This window comes from Caretta caretta, chromosome 8 (assembly GCF_965140235.1).
Source record: "Caretta caretta isolate rCarCar2 chromosome 8, rCarCar1.hap1, whole genome shotgun sequence".
NCBI lineage: Eukaryota > Metazoa > Chordata > Testudines > Cheloniidae > Caretta > Caretta caretta.
Genome location: NC_134213.1, coordinates 54,436,439 through 54,452,720, shown reverse-complemented (window position 1 = coordinate 54,452,720; position 16,282 = coordinate 54,436,439). Strand labels below are relative to the sequence as shown.

Genomic DNA, 16,282 nt, shown 5'->3' with positions numbered 1-16,282 from the left:
GTTCCATCTTCGAACTTCAGGCTTTCTGTAAAAACATTAGGAGAAAAAATATGCTTTCAGGCCTTTTATACCATAAAAGAAACCAATGAATAAATAAAATACACCAATAAAACTACTAATGAAATTATTTGACCGCACCCTATATTATGGGAACAGAGTCTGAGACCAAACCTATTACAACCAAAAATACCAAGTTGAAACTTTGATAGAAACCCCTCAGTTTTGCAAGCAAGCGTAATGTCTACATAGCATTTCATACAAGAATGGCTGCACAACAGAGATTAAATGTTTATTACCATTTTCCAAGCCATCCTAGAAAAAATATAATTTCTGGTGCCACCTCTATGAAAGCAACACATACATCCTCCACAGCAGATCACTAGAAGCTTAACAATTCAAACCAACTGACTTGATTGACAGAGCCTGAAACCAACCTACACTTCAAATTGTGGAGATGCAATCTGGTACTCTTTCATCTGTGGCAGATATTTGTGTTTATGTTGGTGCACAGTTCTGACCATCATTCTCAACATGTTTCTATACCTTTTGTCTCTGAGGATTGGTAACTTTAAACCAAACCCCCTGATAACTGATGCATTGCTTTTCAACAGATCTGAGGGCATAATTAGAACAACAGGGAATTCTTAGGACTTTTTCTTTAAAATTTGTATATGGCATGTTTAAAAATAAAATATCTTTATTAAAGATAATCAATAAATCACAGTTACTATTTCCAGAGTTGGTGAAAGAGAGCACAGTACTGACTGGAAAAAATATATCTGCAAGGAAGAATTATGCTGGTGAGGTTACATGGAAAGGGAAGAAAATAGAGAGGAAGCCACCTGATTAGACAGAGATTTCTGCCTGCTTTCAAATCTCAATCCTGTACCTGGCAAATCACAATCCAGACTAAGGGGGAGCTGTTTCAGCCCGTATCCTGCAACCTTGGGTGCCTTATAATGCCTTTCTGAAATAGCTCATACCTGGACCACTCACAAACAGGTTTCCCTGAGTGTCTGTGTGCAACTGCAGTCTGACAGTCACACTTGGGTTACATTCTGGCTCTCACCAGCCTTGGTTAAAAAACAGGGTGACCCCAACACACCCAGTATGCCCTGTACTGTCCAACCCTTTCCCAGACAATACAAGTTATATTAAGTGTGGAAGTAGATAAAGGGAATTTGGGTGCAGGCCTCTGAAATGAGCAGGAGTCAGGCTAACTCTAGCTTTAATAACGCGAGATTTGTAGAAGCGGGGATAGTGCGAAGCGAGTGGGAAACGAACTGTGAAAGAGGCTGTTGTGACCTTGTATTAGATAAGAATAGAATGTAGACTATAAGAGAAATTGGTGAGAAAAATAAGATATCATGAAGGAACATGTATAAACAATATGCAGCTGTTGCTTATTATTGTCTGTAATAAAGGTATAAATGCTTGCTCTAATTGTTTATCTTTAGAGAGACCTGCCTAGGTGGGGGAAACCCTGTGTCCTAGTGCACTCTCTCCCTCTGTGCAATTGCTTGAGATAATAAAGTGTATCTGACTTGCTGCACCCAACCTGAGAGTGAGAACTGTGTTTTTCTCCAACAATTTGGGGGCTCGTCCAGGATGGCAACGCCTGTGGAGACAACGGCAGCTGCTGCGGACCGTTCCCCTTCGAACCCCATGGCGCCACAATAGAGGTAAGAGACCTTTTGAAATCTCTATTGGGGTATCGGAGGAGGACTGCCCGTGAGGCCGTCTGTCCCTTTTGGGCTTACGCCATCCGAACTTATTGATTGTGCAGCAAGATCAGATACAGAGCGGTGCTGGGGAACTGTTTTGCCATCCCCAACAAGGTTAGTTTGATGTGGTGCTGGGGACTTAGTTTTGCCACCCCCAGTAAGGTTAATGCATAAGGTTAATGCATTAGGTTATTGCACCAGGGCTGAGGGGTTGCTACCGCCTCAAAGGTTATATTAAGTCTGGACATAAAGCATTAAGATTATTGTACAGGAGATGCATCGTGGTGTGAAGATACAGAAGTCTTGGTGTGTGTGTGTGTGTTAGTGTGAATGAGGGCCATCGAAAGACGCCCAGAGCTCCCTGCGCAGCTGTAAGCTCGTGACCGGGGATATCTCTAACGCAAGCTCAGTGGCTGCATCTTAGTGGATCGGTAAAAGATCTGACCCAAGGCGGCTGTCTCTGCATGGCATGACCGGCGAGGGGTCTGCCTGGGTCTAGGATTGTGTGACCCCATCTCTCCTCCCACTTCTCCTCCCCATTTGAACCACTGACTAGTCTAATCACCTCACCGGAGGCAATTAGAGTATGCGGCATTGTCTTTCTGAGGCTAGCCGACGCTCTTTGCTGAAGGGGGTGTAGGAGGGTCGTGGACATCCTCAATAAATCTTTCCTGTGTGAGTGCCTGAGGAGAGAGAGTGAGAATCCCTTAGCTCATGAGCTGCTGAGCAGACAGGGCGCCTCCCCCAGTGTGTGTGATTGGAAAATGGGTGGGGGGCAGTCTAAGAATTCCCCCTCACCCCCTAAGGGTACTCCTGCATACCACATGTATGTGTATTATGGTCCCAAAACCTGCAGGTATTTAGAAAACTGGAATTTTTACACGCGTGATAATCCATCTAAACAATTCCCACTAGAAGGTACCTTCAATTTAGATAAACTTACATACCTCAGAGGAACCCTTACATCATCAAAAGCCTCTGATAAACAGTGGGAGCAATTTGTTTATTGGTGGGAGGAAGCGACAAAGAGACTCCATGAGTCTCGGGTGCGGAGTCTAAAGGACTCCCAGGAAAAATTAAAAACTCAAGTACAGGACTTAAAACATAAATGCAAAGCATCCGGATGCCCCCCTGCCCGAGCAATTCCCTCTGTTCCTGTATATCCCCAATTGGTCAAGACTGAGAATGAGGGGGAAGCTGCTGAGGACACTGTGGATTTTTTCAGCAATGTTCCACAGCCGCCGCCATTGCCTCCTCCCCTTCCGCAGGCTCTGCCTGCTAATGATCTCCCTGCAGCAGCGTCAGTCTCACCCACCCATGTATCGACTAAGCAGATTACTTCTTCTCCTGGGGGAGGGCCTTCCTCTTCACCACAGAAAAGCGATTCCGATACCAGGCCCTCAACTAGCTCACCTGATCCTGATCCTTCTGGTCCAAGAATCTACCAAACTAGGAGCCAGGTATCAGCGCTCCAGGCTCCCTTAAGAGAATTGCCTGGTGCTGGAGGGGATTTGGTTATAGTTCATGCCCCATGGACACCAGGGGACCTTAGAAACTTGGTAAAAGAATTTCCTAATGTCAGAGAGGAGCCAGAAAAGTTTAGAGAAGAGCTCCGGACAGTGATTCAGTGTTATAATCCATCATGGGCGGATGTTAATCAGCTCTTGCAAGTAGTTATGCCAGCCGAAGTTCGACAACGGCTTTCCAGGCAGGCTGATTGGCCCGATGCTGACCCTGGAATTGAACGTGATTTAAGAGAGGCTAGAGACCGTCTTTTGAACTCCATTGTGGAGGTTTGCCCTAAGAAAACGGATTGGACAAAGATTAACAACTGTAAACAGAACAAAGGAGAGCCCCCTGCTGATTATCTAGACAGACTGACTAAGGTATTTGAACAACACTCAGGAATTGCCCAGCCAGCTGAAAATGCCAGAGAGGCAGTAGGGGCTGCCTTTGTTCAGGGACTCTTGCCTAAGGTCCAGCAGCAGTTAAGGACTATCTGCATTGGCTGGCAGACTAAACCCCTTTCTGAATTGGTGACATTTGCCAACCATTGTACAGCTTGCATAGAGCAGAAGAAGGAAAGTACTGAAACAAAACTTTTGGCTTTGCAGTTGCAAACTTATCAATATAGAGGCCGTGGGGTAATGAGCGGAGGACGAGGACGAGGTCGGGGGAGAGGGAAAGGTCCTTCATATCCTGCCCCGACAGGGAATACTGCATGCCACTTTTGCGGCCCAGAGGGACGCTGGAGGAACGAATGCCCAAACCGAACATCTCAGAATCCTTCACCCCCTTTCCCAAATCCTGAAGCACCGGCCTTTCCCCCACCAATTCTTATTAGGACAGCCTGAGGGAACATAACTGCATCATGAATCCTTTAATTCCTATTAATCAAGAAGGCCCATATGTAAATTGTAAAATTGCAGGACAATCTGTTGCTTGTCTTGTGGATACTGGAGCTAGCTGATCAGCCTTAAGATCCTTAGAATTTCCCTCTGTTTCTTTGTCATCTTCATCTATTAATGCCATTGGCATTTCAAACCAACCTGTTCCACATCCTGTCACAAAAACCCTTTCTATTTCACTAGGGCCCTTTTCTGACCAACACAAGTTCTTCCTTAGCCCCTCCTCTCCTGTGAATTTGCTGGGAAGGGATATTTTGTGCAAATTAGGCTGTACTATCTACTGCACACCAGATGGCGTATTCTTACAAGTTCCTGATGAGAATACCAATCTGGTGTTGGCCACGCTTCATAGAGCAGTGCCAACTAAATTGCAGACACCTCTCAGCCCTGATTTTGTTTATTTGCTATCACAAGTTCCCCCTTATCTTTGGTCTCGACATGCAAATGAAGTGGGACAGATTCAAACAGCCAAACCAGTTAAGATTCTTGGTTTTTTGTTTTGTTTTTTTTTTGTGTGTATGTGCATCACCATGTTATTTCAAACAGCAAAAAACTTAAATTCAGCTCTCCCCACCCCAAGGATCCAGCTTCCTCCAGCACCAGCTCATGCCTTAGCCATCCCCTTGCTCTGGGCTCACTGATACTCCTGCTGCAGCTGGGCCAGCACCTCCCTCTGCTGTTCCGCCTTCCTCTCAGACTCCTGCATCTGCAGATTCTTGTTGACCCTTCTAAACCACTGCCAAAAGTACCACAATACCCACTGCACCCTGAAGCAGAGGAAGGAATAGCTCCAGTAATGGATTCTTTATTACAGCAGGATATTATTGTTTCCACTACTAGTTTTTGTAATACACCTACCTTTCCTGTCAAGAAGACAGGAAAGAACACCTATCGCTTTGTTCAAGATCTCCGTGCGGTTAACGTTGTTGTTTTGCCCTCTTTTCCTGTGGTTCCAAATCCAGCTACAATCCTTTCTTGTATTCCCCCTTCAGTCACTTATTTTACTGTTGTGGATCTTTGTTCAGCATTTTTTCCCATTCCCATTCACCCTGATAGTCAATATTTGTTTGCCTTTACCTACAAAGGACGTCAGTATACCTGGACCCACCTGGTATTCCGAGTCTCCATTCCTGTTTTCCCAGATCTTAAAGAAGGATCTGGATGATGTGATCTTTCCAGGCAAATCTGTGCTTATACAATATGTAGATCTTTTGTTGGCATCCCCTTCCTTTGAATCCTGTAAAGTTGATACTTTGGTTCTTTTGATTGCTCTAGCTGCTAAGGGTCACAAGGCATCCAGGGGTGGCAGGTTTGTAGAAATTTTGGTGGTGTCCAGAACCCTCTGACCCCCCCAAACTCCGCCCCCTACCTGCCTAAGGCTCTGGGAGGAAGTTTGGGTGGGGGGAGGAGGTCTGGGGCAAGGGGTGGGCGTGCAAGAGGGGGTGAGGGGTGCAGGCTCTGGGAGGGAGTTTGGGAACAGGAGGGTGTGGAGGGACGGGGTTCAGAGGTGAGGGCTGTGGGGTGGGGCTGGGGATGAGGGGTTTTGGGTGTGGCTGGGGATGAGGGGCTTGGGAGGGGGCACAGGGCTAGGACAGAGGGTTGGGGTGATGGCTGTGGGGTGGGGCTGGGGGGTTCATGATGCAGTAGGGGGCTCAGGGCTGGGGCAGAGGGTTAGAGTACCTGGGGGTGAGGGCTCTGTCTGTGGCTGGGGATGAGGGGTTTGGTGTGTAGGAGAGGCTCAGGATTAGGGCAGAGGGTTGGGGTGCAGGAGGGGGTGAGGGGTGCAGGCCCTGGGACAGAGTTTGGGAGGGAGTTTGGGTGCAGGAGGGGGTGGGAAGGGGGTGGGGGTACAGGCTCTGGGATGGAGTTTGGGTGCTGGGTCCAGGTTCCAGGCTGGGGCACGGGGAGGGCATGCAGTATGGGTGGAGGGGTGCAGGCTCTGAGAGGGAGTTTGGGTGCAGGAGGGGGTGTGTGGGAAGAGATGGGGGTGCTGGGATAAAATGATGCTACAATGTGCCGGCACCACAAGTTTACAAGGGTCAATTAAAAGTGGAAAGTCAGAAGCAGCACTTGCCTGCTTCAATATATTATATTTTGTTGTATCTGTTGTGATGAAATGGGAATGTTCTTAATGTTTTCTCTGAATACTGTGTGGGTGCCTCAGTTTCCCCTATGCATTTCTTAAGGATCTAGGTGGTGGGATAAGGGTGTGTGATTGTTGTAGAACCCTAGAGGGTCAGTGTGATGCTGTCTGCCACACCGTGTGCTTCCCACAGCAAGTCTGCCCAGGCGGGGCTCCTGGGGAAGCTAGAGGGCCCTGCACCCCAACTCTGCAGTCAGACATGACTCTCAGCCAGCCAGTAAAACAGAAGGAACACAGTCTAAAACAGAGTTGTAGGTACAGAAAACAGGACCCCTCAGTCAGGCCAATCTTGGGGGGTGGGGAGCCTAGACCCAAATTCTGGGTCTCTCCCTGTTTCATAAGAACATAAGGACATAAGAATGGCCATACTGGGTCAGACCAAAGGTCCATCCAGCCCAGTATCCTGTCTACCAACAGTGGCCAATGCCAGGTGCCCCAGAGTGAGTGAACCTAACAGGTAATGACCAAGTGATCTCTCTCCTGCCATCCATCACCACCCTCTGACAAACAGAGGCTAGGGACACCATTCCTTACCCATCCTGGCTAGTAGCCATTATTGGACTTAACCTCCATGAATTTATCAAGTTCTCTTTTAAACTCTGTTATAGTCCTAGCCTTCACAACCTCCTCAGGCAAGGAGTTCCACAGGTTGGCTGGGCGAAGAACTTCCTTTTATTTGTTTTAAACCTGCTGCCCATTAATTTCATTTGGTGGCCCCTAGTTCTTACATTATGGGAACAAGTAAATAACTTTTCTTTATTCACTTTCTCCACACCATTCATGATTTTATAGTCCTAGCCTCTTTAATCTCTCCTCATATGGCACCTGATCCAAATCCCTAATCATTTTAGTTGCCCTTCTCTGAACCTTTTCTAATGCCAGTATATCTTTTCTGAGATGAGGAGACTACATCTGTACTCAGTATTCAAGATGTGGGTGCACCATGGATTTATATAAAGGCAATAAGATATTCTCCGTCTTATTCTCTATCCCTTCTTTAATGATTCCTAACATCCTGTTTACTTTTTCGACTGCCGCTGCACACTGCGTGGATGTCTTTGTAGAAATATCCACAACGCCAAGATCTTTTTCCTGATTAGTTGTAGCTAAATTAGCCCCCATCATATGTATAGGTGGGGTTATTTTTTCCAATTTGCATTATTTTACATTTATCCACATTAAATTTCATTTGCCATTTTGTTGCCCAGTCACTTAGTTTTGTGAGATCATTTTGAATTTCTTCAGTCTGCTTTGGTCTTAACTATCTTGAGCAGTTTAGTATCCCTGGCCAGCTCCAAACTGACACTCCCTCCAGCCTCTTCTCTGGCCTTTGTCTCTTTTCTGGACAAGGAGGGCACCTGATCTCTTTGTTCTCCAACAGCTTCAGCTGGCACTTGCAGGGGAGGGCCCAGGCCATCAGTTGCCAGGAGACAGCGTGTCGGCCATTCTCTGTGCAGACAACATCACACTGGCCCTCTAGGACTCTACAACAATCACACAGCCTTATCCCACCACCTAGATCTTTAAGAAATGCATAGGGGAAACTGAGGCACCCACACAGTATTCAGAGAAAATATTAAGAACATTCCCACTTCACAACACCTGTATACAACCAATTATATACTTTAAAGGGTGTAAAATAATCAAGTATTGTGCTAAACACAATCATACCCCAAACTGCCAAATTTAAGTTGGTTTTCCCCTCGGGTGAGGGCTCTGGGGTGGGGCTGGGGATGAGCAGTTCATAGTGCAGGAGGGGGCTCAGGGCTGGGGCTCAGGGTTGGAGTGCTGGGGGTGCAGGCTCTAGGGTGGGATAGGGCCAGGGATGGGGAGCTTGGGGTACAGACAGGCTGCCCCAAGGTTAGGATCAGAGAGGCCTCCTCCCCCCACCAGCAGCAGCGAGCTCCAGGTGAGGGACCCCCCCCTCTCCCCTGCTGCCCCTCACCGTAGTCTCACTGGGGGTGGGGGATGGGGCTGCCTCTTGCCCAGTGTGGGACAGGAGTGGTGGCTGCGGGGCAGGGCGGGGAGGGCAGGTTGTCACAAAATTAACCCAAGCCCCAGCTGCTCAGGTCCAGGAAGCTCTCAACCCCATCTCCCCTGCAGTGGGTGAGTAGGTGCTGGGGGGAAGGGGACTGCCATCACATGTGGCTTCCTTCCTCCCCTGCTGCCCCTCACCATAGCCTCACTGGGGATGAGGGATAGGGCTGCCCCTTGCCCAGCATGGGGCAGGAGTGGTGGCTGCTCGGGGGGGGGGGGGCGGGGCACATCAGGGGGTCAAACTCTCACCGAAGCCCCAGCAGCTGCTCAGGTGAGTGAGGTCCACTCTGGATGATCATGTTTCCCAGAAGCCCCCTTGGCATCCCCTCCTGGTGGGTGCCGGGGGAGGGGAGGGCTGGCAAGCACGTGTGTGCCTCCTCTCCCTCCCCCTGCTGAGGTGCAGCAGCCAACTGCCCCAGCGGTGTCCCTTGTGCTGTTGCCATAGGCACCAACAGCAGCAGCAGCTGGAAATGCAGGCAGAGGAGGGAGAGGCGTGTGCCACACTTTCATTCAGGCAGGGACGCTCCGGGGCTGGGAGGGGTGCGGGGTGCTCCGGGACTGGGGCCCGCTCCAGGCAGGGCTGGGGGAGAGACCGAGATCCAAATATTGGTGGAGCAGGGCCCCCAGCCCTGAATAGTCCTGGAGCCCGAGCACCACGAGAGAATATAACTCGCTGCCCATGAAGGCATCCCAGGACAAACTCCAGCAGTGTCAACCCAGAGTTCATTATTTTGGGCATGATATTTCACCTGGCACTCGCCATTTATCAGACTCTCGTATTTCAGCCATTTTAAATGTGCCTAAGCCTGGTACTGTTTCTGAAATGCAAACTTTTCTGGGCATGACTGGGTACTGTAGACAGTGGATTTTGGGGTACACAACAGTGATTAAGCCCTTACAGGATCTGACTAAGTCAGGCACCCCTGAGCCACTTTCTTGGTCCCCACAGGCTGAACAAGCCTTTGTAACTATTAAGCGGGCACTCTCTAGTGCAGTGGTCTCCAAACTTTTCGGATCGCGCACCCCCAGGGCCAGCTCTAGGGAAGCAAAAAAAAAAAAAAAAAAAGACCTGCCACTGGCATGCCGCCGAAGACAGAGCGGGGAGAGCCGATCTGCCACCACCGTGGCCGTGGCGCTCCTTCGGCGGCACTCCTCCCGCTGCACACCTCCAAGAACGGTCTTGCGCACCTCCCACTTTGGAGACCACTGCTCTAGTGCACTGGCCTTGGGGCTTCCTGATTGTGCTAAACCATTTATTCTTTTCTGTTATGAGCGTAATGGGTTTGCTTTGGCTGTACTAACACAAAAACACAGGGATAAACACCATTCAATTGCTTATTACAGTACTGCCCTAGATGCTGTGGCAGCTGGGTTTCCTCCCTGTCTTTGGGCTGTGGCTGCATCAGCCTTGTCTGTTCAATTATCTGACTCTATAGTTTTAGGATCACCCTTGACTGTCGCTGTACCTCATGCTGTGGCAGCACCTCTGTTAAAATCTAAGACACAGCATCTGTCCACTTCTTGCCTCACAAAATATGAGCTTGTGTTGCTGCCTTCGTCTCATATTACCTTGTTTGGCTGCCCCATTCTAAATCCTGCCTCCCTGTTGCTTGGGCCGGAGGATGGGGAGTCACATGACTGTGTGTCTGTGATGTCAGTGCTTACCCATCCAAGAGATGATTTAATGGACATACCTTTGCAAAATCTTGATCTTATTTACTTTGTGGACACCTCATGCTTGCAAGATTCCAAGGGCAAATTGGTTGCTGGTTATGCTGTGTGCTCTTCATATTCTGTTATTGAAAGCGCTTTTCTTCCTTCTAAAGGAAAGGAGTACTCTCTAAGGTGCCACAATTACTCCTTTTCTTTTTGCGAATACAGACTAACACGGCTGCTACTCTGAACCCTTTCCTCCTTCTATGTTTTCAGCCCAGGTGGCTGAGCTCATAGCCTTGACTCGAGCCTGAATTTTGGCTCAGGATCAAGCAGTTACTATCTATACAGATTCTCGCTATGCCTTTGGAGTGGTACATGATTATGGTCTGCTTTGGAAGTACAGAGGTTTTCTTACATCCTCTGGTTCTCCTATTAAGAATAGTTTGTATGTATCTACTCTGTTGGACGCCCTTTTATTGCCCAAAGCTATTGCTGTTGTCAAATGTACAGCTCACCAAACCCCTCATGATGAAGTTACATGTGGAAATGCTTTGGCTGATTCTACAGCCAAAACTGCAGCCCTTTCTGCCCCTCAGGCTGCATATACTTGTGCCTTAATCGAGCAGCCTCCGTTAGCTTCCCTTGAAGATCTTGCCAAGATCCAGGAGGCAGTGCCAGAAGCTGAGAAATGTTCTTGGAGTGCTGCTGGATGCATTTTACACACTGATCACCTTTGGCATTCTCCAGATGGCTGCCTGGTGGCGCCTAAGATGTGTTTCCCCTATTTTGCTCGTGTATACCACAGAATGGCACACATAAGCAAAGGGGGGATGGTTGCTGTAGTTAAACGAGACTGGTATGCACCGGACTTCTCCTCTGTGGACCAGCACTACTGCCAACAATGTGTGATTTGTCAGCAACACAACATTGGTAAAGCTGTTAAAGTTAAGCAGGCAGCCCATTCCCCTCCCTGGGGACCTTTTGTAAATATTCAGATTGATTTTATTCAAATGTCTAAATGTTGTAATTATGAATATGTGTGAGTTTTAGTTGATGTATTCTCAAATTGGGTTGAGGCCTTTCCCTGGAGAAAGGCAGATGCCAAGACTGTTGTGAAGCTTCTGCTTAAGGATTTTGTACCATGATTTGGCATCCCTGTGAGTATCAACAGTGATCGTGGAACTCATTTTACTGGACAGATTGTAAAGGAGTTATGTGCAGCCTTACAGATTCAGCACAACCTCAACTGCCCCCACCATCTGCAGTCTGCTGGGACAGTGGACGTCAGAATGGAATTTTGAAAAAAAAACTGGCCAAGATCTGTGCTGAGATGAACTTAAAGTGGCCAGATGCCCTCCCACTGGCTTTAATGAGTATGAGGGCCACTCCCAATCAAAAGACTGGACTCAGCCCTCATGAGATTCTGACCGGGCGCCCGATGCGACGACCGGCTGCACCCCCGCTGACCCTTGCCCAGATGGACATTCATTTAATGGATGACATAATGTTTAATTATTGTCAGGCACTAATGAAATGTGTTAAGTCCTTTTATACACAGGTGAAAGAAGCCCTACCCAAGGATCCTGAGCGCCCCTGCCACTCGCTGGAACCAGGAGACTGGGTCTACATAAAGGTCCATCAGCGAAAGACCGCCCTGGCCCCAAGCTGGAAAGGTCCTTACCAAGTCCTGCTAACCACCAACACCACTGTGAAGTGCCAAGGACTGACTACCTGGACCCATGCTTCTCAGTGCAAAAAGGCCCCTCCACCTCGGGATGATTCCCCGACTGATAATCAGTCTCTCTCTCCTCCTGATGCTGCTGTTCCATCTGGACAGCAGGAGAAAAAGACAAGGTGAAGTGCTAGTAACCTCTCCCTTGTCCACTGACAGACCTACTGCGCCTTTGAATTTTGCTAGAAGAATCAAAGCATTTCAGGGTGATGTGCTAGTAACCTCTCCTCTGTACAATGCAAAACCACGACTGTTCCAAGAGAGAAGAAGGAACACCCGCTCTGCTGAAACCACCAAGATGCAAGGATTCCTGACTACAAAAGACATTGAGAATTGGCCTTGGTGGCGAAGACGGAGCATTGTACATTGGCAGGGAGGGAGTTGCGGGATGTATTCTTGGGAATGTGGAGTGAAGTGGTGGGGTGGGTTTATTCCAGGGGCTGGAATTTGTGCTTATGGGCAAGTACCAGCAGAATGCACTGCCCTCCCTAATTGGCTTCCGGATGATGAATACCAAAAACGCCTTACTGCCACGAACATTACTCCTACCATCCCCTCCACCTTTGCCACCACTCCTGTAAGTTATCCAAATACAGACGATACTGTATATTCTAATGAAACCTATTGGCCAAGACCTTCACATCTGAGTGACTTATTGAAATTTTGTTCAGAAAACCTATTTTTTAAGGTTCAGAATAGTTCATATGAGAGAACAATTGAATGGAAAACAAATGGATCAGTGGAAATAGAAATATATGATATCACTACAGATGAACCCCGAGAATCAGAAATTGTGATTAGTGGGTTCTATAGCGAAGTAGATATGATGGTCGTTCCTGGAGTTTGTAAACTGTTAGATGAAAGAGGCCCTCGTTGTTATTTGGTCACCCAATTAGTGAATAACCAAACATATACCCAAAGAGTTTGTTCTGTAACTGGAAATTTTACCTGTACTGAAATTATTCCAGTAAATAATAATTTAACCTGTACCATACTGCAATATACCCCCTCTTATGCCATTGATGCTAATGCCTCTCGGAAGTATATAAAGGTGTTTAGCCAACAGATGTGGTATAGTACTGTACCAGAAAGAGATGTAGTAGGATATCGATGGACTGTGATTAATACTACACTAGGGACTATAAAATTCACACTGCCCTTGTCCAGTTTTCAGATCACCTCTACATATCCAAATTGCTCAAGAGGGGCTGCCATTAGGTTAGCACAACAAAGGGCCTTGGTTTCCTCTAGAAAGAAGAGGGACTTAGATGGATCCCTATGGGATGGGGCCAATAGTGCAGCAGCAATTTGGAACATTTATAGAAACCAAGAACATGAAGAGAAATTAGGACAATTGGAAAAAGCCACTGGCCTTATAACTGGAGCGCAACTAACCCAGGTTCAGGCTGGAGTTGGTGAATTACGTGTTATCTCCGCCCTTAGTTCGATGACCCAGAAGCTGTTGACAGAGATGGTACTGAATATCACTGAGGCTGGGAAGGCATTGCAGTGGGATCTGGCTTGCTCAGAAATCCAGGATTTCCTGAATGACCAGCTGATGGCCATTCGGAGTGATCTAGAGCATCAGGCCTGGCCTACTGCCCTTACAGACACTTCAGGCGTATCATCTGATCTGTGGCCATGGAGACACACTTGGAGATTTTCTGGGTGGAGGTGCAGACGTTCGCAGTGTTCCTTCCAAGCATACGGACCGGTTGGAGGGATGTGGGCTCCCACATACCGAATCCTGCCGGGTCCGTGGGGAGGATGCATGTGGGACTGGGTAATTCACCGAGACATTTGGGAACTTAGACTACCTGGTATGCCTAATCGATTTTTAGTCAGTGCTCCCAGAATAACACCCGACATTTGGATAGGGATAGGGAGTCAATGGACATTCTGGCCATTAGAACCCCCACAGCTTCAGTGTGTACGTAAACTGAAGCCAGGGGAAGTTGTCACCGTTCATGACAACGTTTGTTGGGAAGGTATGGGACAAGGAACTACCCTGACAGGACACCTACTCTTCCAAGCTAATGATAGCTGTGTGCATGTTGAGGCCACCATGTTACAAGATATTCATTTTAATCTCACCACTGCTGCAGGCAACCATATTATTTATTGGCCTGCAGATAGAATTTTACAATCAGCCCTTAGGTTTCAGATACCCTTGAACTGGACCACCCTAGTACCTGATCGATTTCAAAATTTACTTTCAATCCTACCAGAGATTCAGAAAATTACTGAATTACAAGGGCAACTTCATATGCTTCAAAATATATATCAAGTTGAAAAGTATGCCTTTCATACTGCTTATAGAGTGTCTACTTTATGTACTAAGTATGATGTACTGTGTTTTGTGACTAAAACTGTGCAACAACCCCATCATATTATCACTATGGGAATGTTATTGCTTGTATTGCTGTTATTTGGTTTAGGGTTATGTTACTGTTGTTGTAAAACATGTAATGATAATAATACTTTCCATGTCCATACTAACCATGCATTGTCATTGTATCCAAGTAAAACCCCTAAGGTTGAAGTATTTGATGCAGAGTTTGAAATACAAAATTTAATGAAAATGGAAATTTAAAATTGATAGTTGTGCTGGAAGCACAAAAGGGAGGAGTGTAGAAGTAGATAAAGGGAATTTGGATGCAGGCCTCTGAAATGAGCAGGAGTCTAGCTAACTCTAGCTTTAATAACGTGAGATTTGTAGAAGCGGGGATAGTGCGAAGCGAGTGGGAAACGAACTGTGAAAGAGGCTGTTGTGACCTTGTATTAGATAAGAATAGAATGTAGACTATAAGAGAAATTGGTCAGAAAAATAAGATATCATGAAGGAATATGTATATACAATATGCAGCTGTTGCTCATTATTGTCTGTAATAAAGGTATAAATGCTTGCTCTAATTGTTTATCTTTAGAGAGACCTGCCTAGGTGGGGGAAACCCTGTGTCCTAGTGCACTCTCTCCCTCTGTGCAATTGCTTGAGATAATAAAGTGTATCTGACTTGCTGCACCCAACCTGAGTGTGAGAACTGTGTTTTTCTTTCTATATGGCAGGGTGACCCCAACACACCCAGTATGCCCTGTACTGCCCAACCCTCTCCCAGACAATACAAGTTATATTAAGCCACTTACTCCTTTAAAAGAATAATATGCACACAACTCGTCGCCCCAGATGGAGTTACCCAGACACATCAATTTAAAATACACTGGATTAGATAAAACAGGTTAATTAACTACAAAGAGATCAATTTTAAGTGAGTACAAGTAATGAGGCATAAAAGTCAAAAAATGGCTACAAGTAAAACAAAGATATGATGTTTACTATTTCCTGATTTAACAAACTACATTAGATTCAAGCAAACTTTCTCACCACATGCTTTCGGCAGTCTTGCTGATCCAACCCTGTAGGTCAGGATCCCTTCTCCCCATAATCCAACAAATGCTTCCTTTGTTGCTTCAGGTGCAGCGAATGTGATGGGCTGGGGTACCTTGGGCTGTTTGTCCTTTTTATAGTTTCAGTCCCCCTCTTGACAAACATTTCCAGATGGGCAGTAGGAGACAAAGAGTGTATGTGGAAGGATGTTCCCTGCTGCTTTTTTCTCACCCCTATGAACTTTCTTTTTTCCTCTCGCTGCTTGATTACTCTGTTTACTACATAAATGCAGGAGAGACCTCTTTGCCAACCTTAGTTTGGGCAGGGCTGTAGGGTTTGGAACTTGTGTTAATAACACCATACAGTGGAATCTTATAACTGCACATTTCAATGTTGCCAAATACTGGCCACAGACCAACAAATTTTGAGTTTTCAAATGATACCTTACAAGGCATATGTTGTACCAAGATGATTACAATAGTGTGTATTCTACCACAAAACCCATCTTTCAGCTGAACGTGTGCAGAAAGGGATTTTATTCTTTTTAAAAGGGGCTAAAAAGGCAAGAGCTCGGAAAAGATTACAAAAAAACTCCCTTCCCCTATCTTCTGTCTGTCATAACTATTTAGGTTAGCTCTGATCCTACAATCAATTGGAGCCATGCCGGTGGTCACTCACATCCCCATGGAGCCCCTCTGAAGTCCAGGGATGCAAGGATCTACCCACGCAGACCTGATGGCAGGATCAAGGCCTTATCTTGGGAGTTCTTTGAGGCAAGTCCCTCATCTTCGTAAGACTGCAGCAATCATACCTAGCACATTGTGAGCACTAATGGAATATAAATGATTACAGGGAGCTCCTTGTGGCAGAGGGCCTGTCTTAGTAAATCTTTATTAATGGGGATAGCTCTTTATTTCTCTCTCCCTCCTCATCTACACTATTAAGGCTCTAGCAATGAAGAAAGGAGGGACTGTGAGAGAGATTTGTATAAGAATAGGAGGGGGATAAAGGTATCCTTGGGCCTGGTTAACTAAAATGGTCTTTCTTCAGGGAAGAACTTTATATCAAAGGGGAAGTGTCATCCACACACTGAGTCAGCCATTTCCACCCTTCTAGCTTTCCTTGTGAGAACCTCAGGGTAGAGAGAAATACAAGAGAATCCCTTGCAGAAATGCAGCTCCCCAGTTCAGATGATCT

General features: G+C 46.7%; 1 long non-coding RNA gene across 1 annotated transcript; it reads left to right on the top strand.

Moving 5' to 3' along the window:
* Positions 1 to 1,192: 1,192 nt before the first annotated feature.
* On the top strand, positions 1,193 to 14,727 carry LOC142073000 (uncharacterized). Its single transcript, XR_012669652.1, has 2 exons — positions 1,193 to 1,682; positions 11,512 to 14,727. It is a non-coding gene; the product is annotated as an uncharacterized LOC142073000 (long non-coding RNA).
* The last annotated feature ends 1,555 nt before the right edge of the window (positions 14,728 to 16,282 follow it).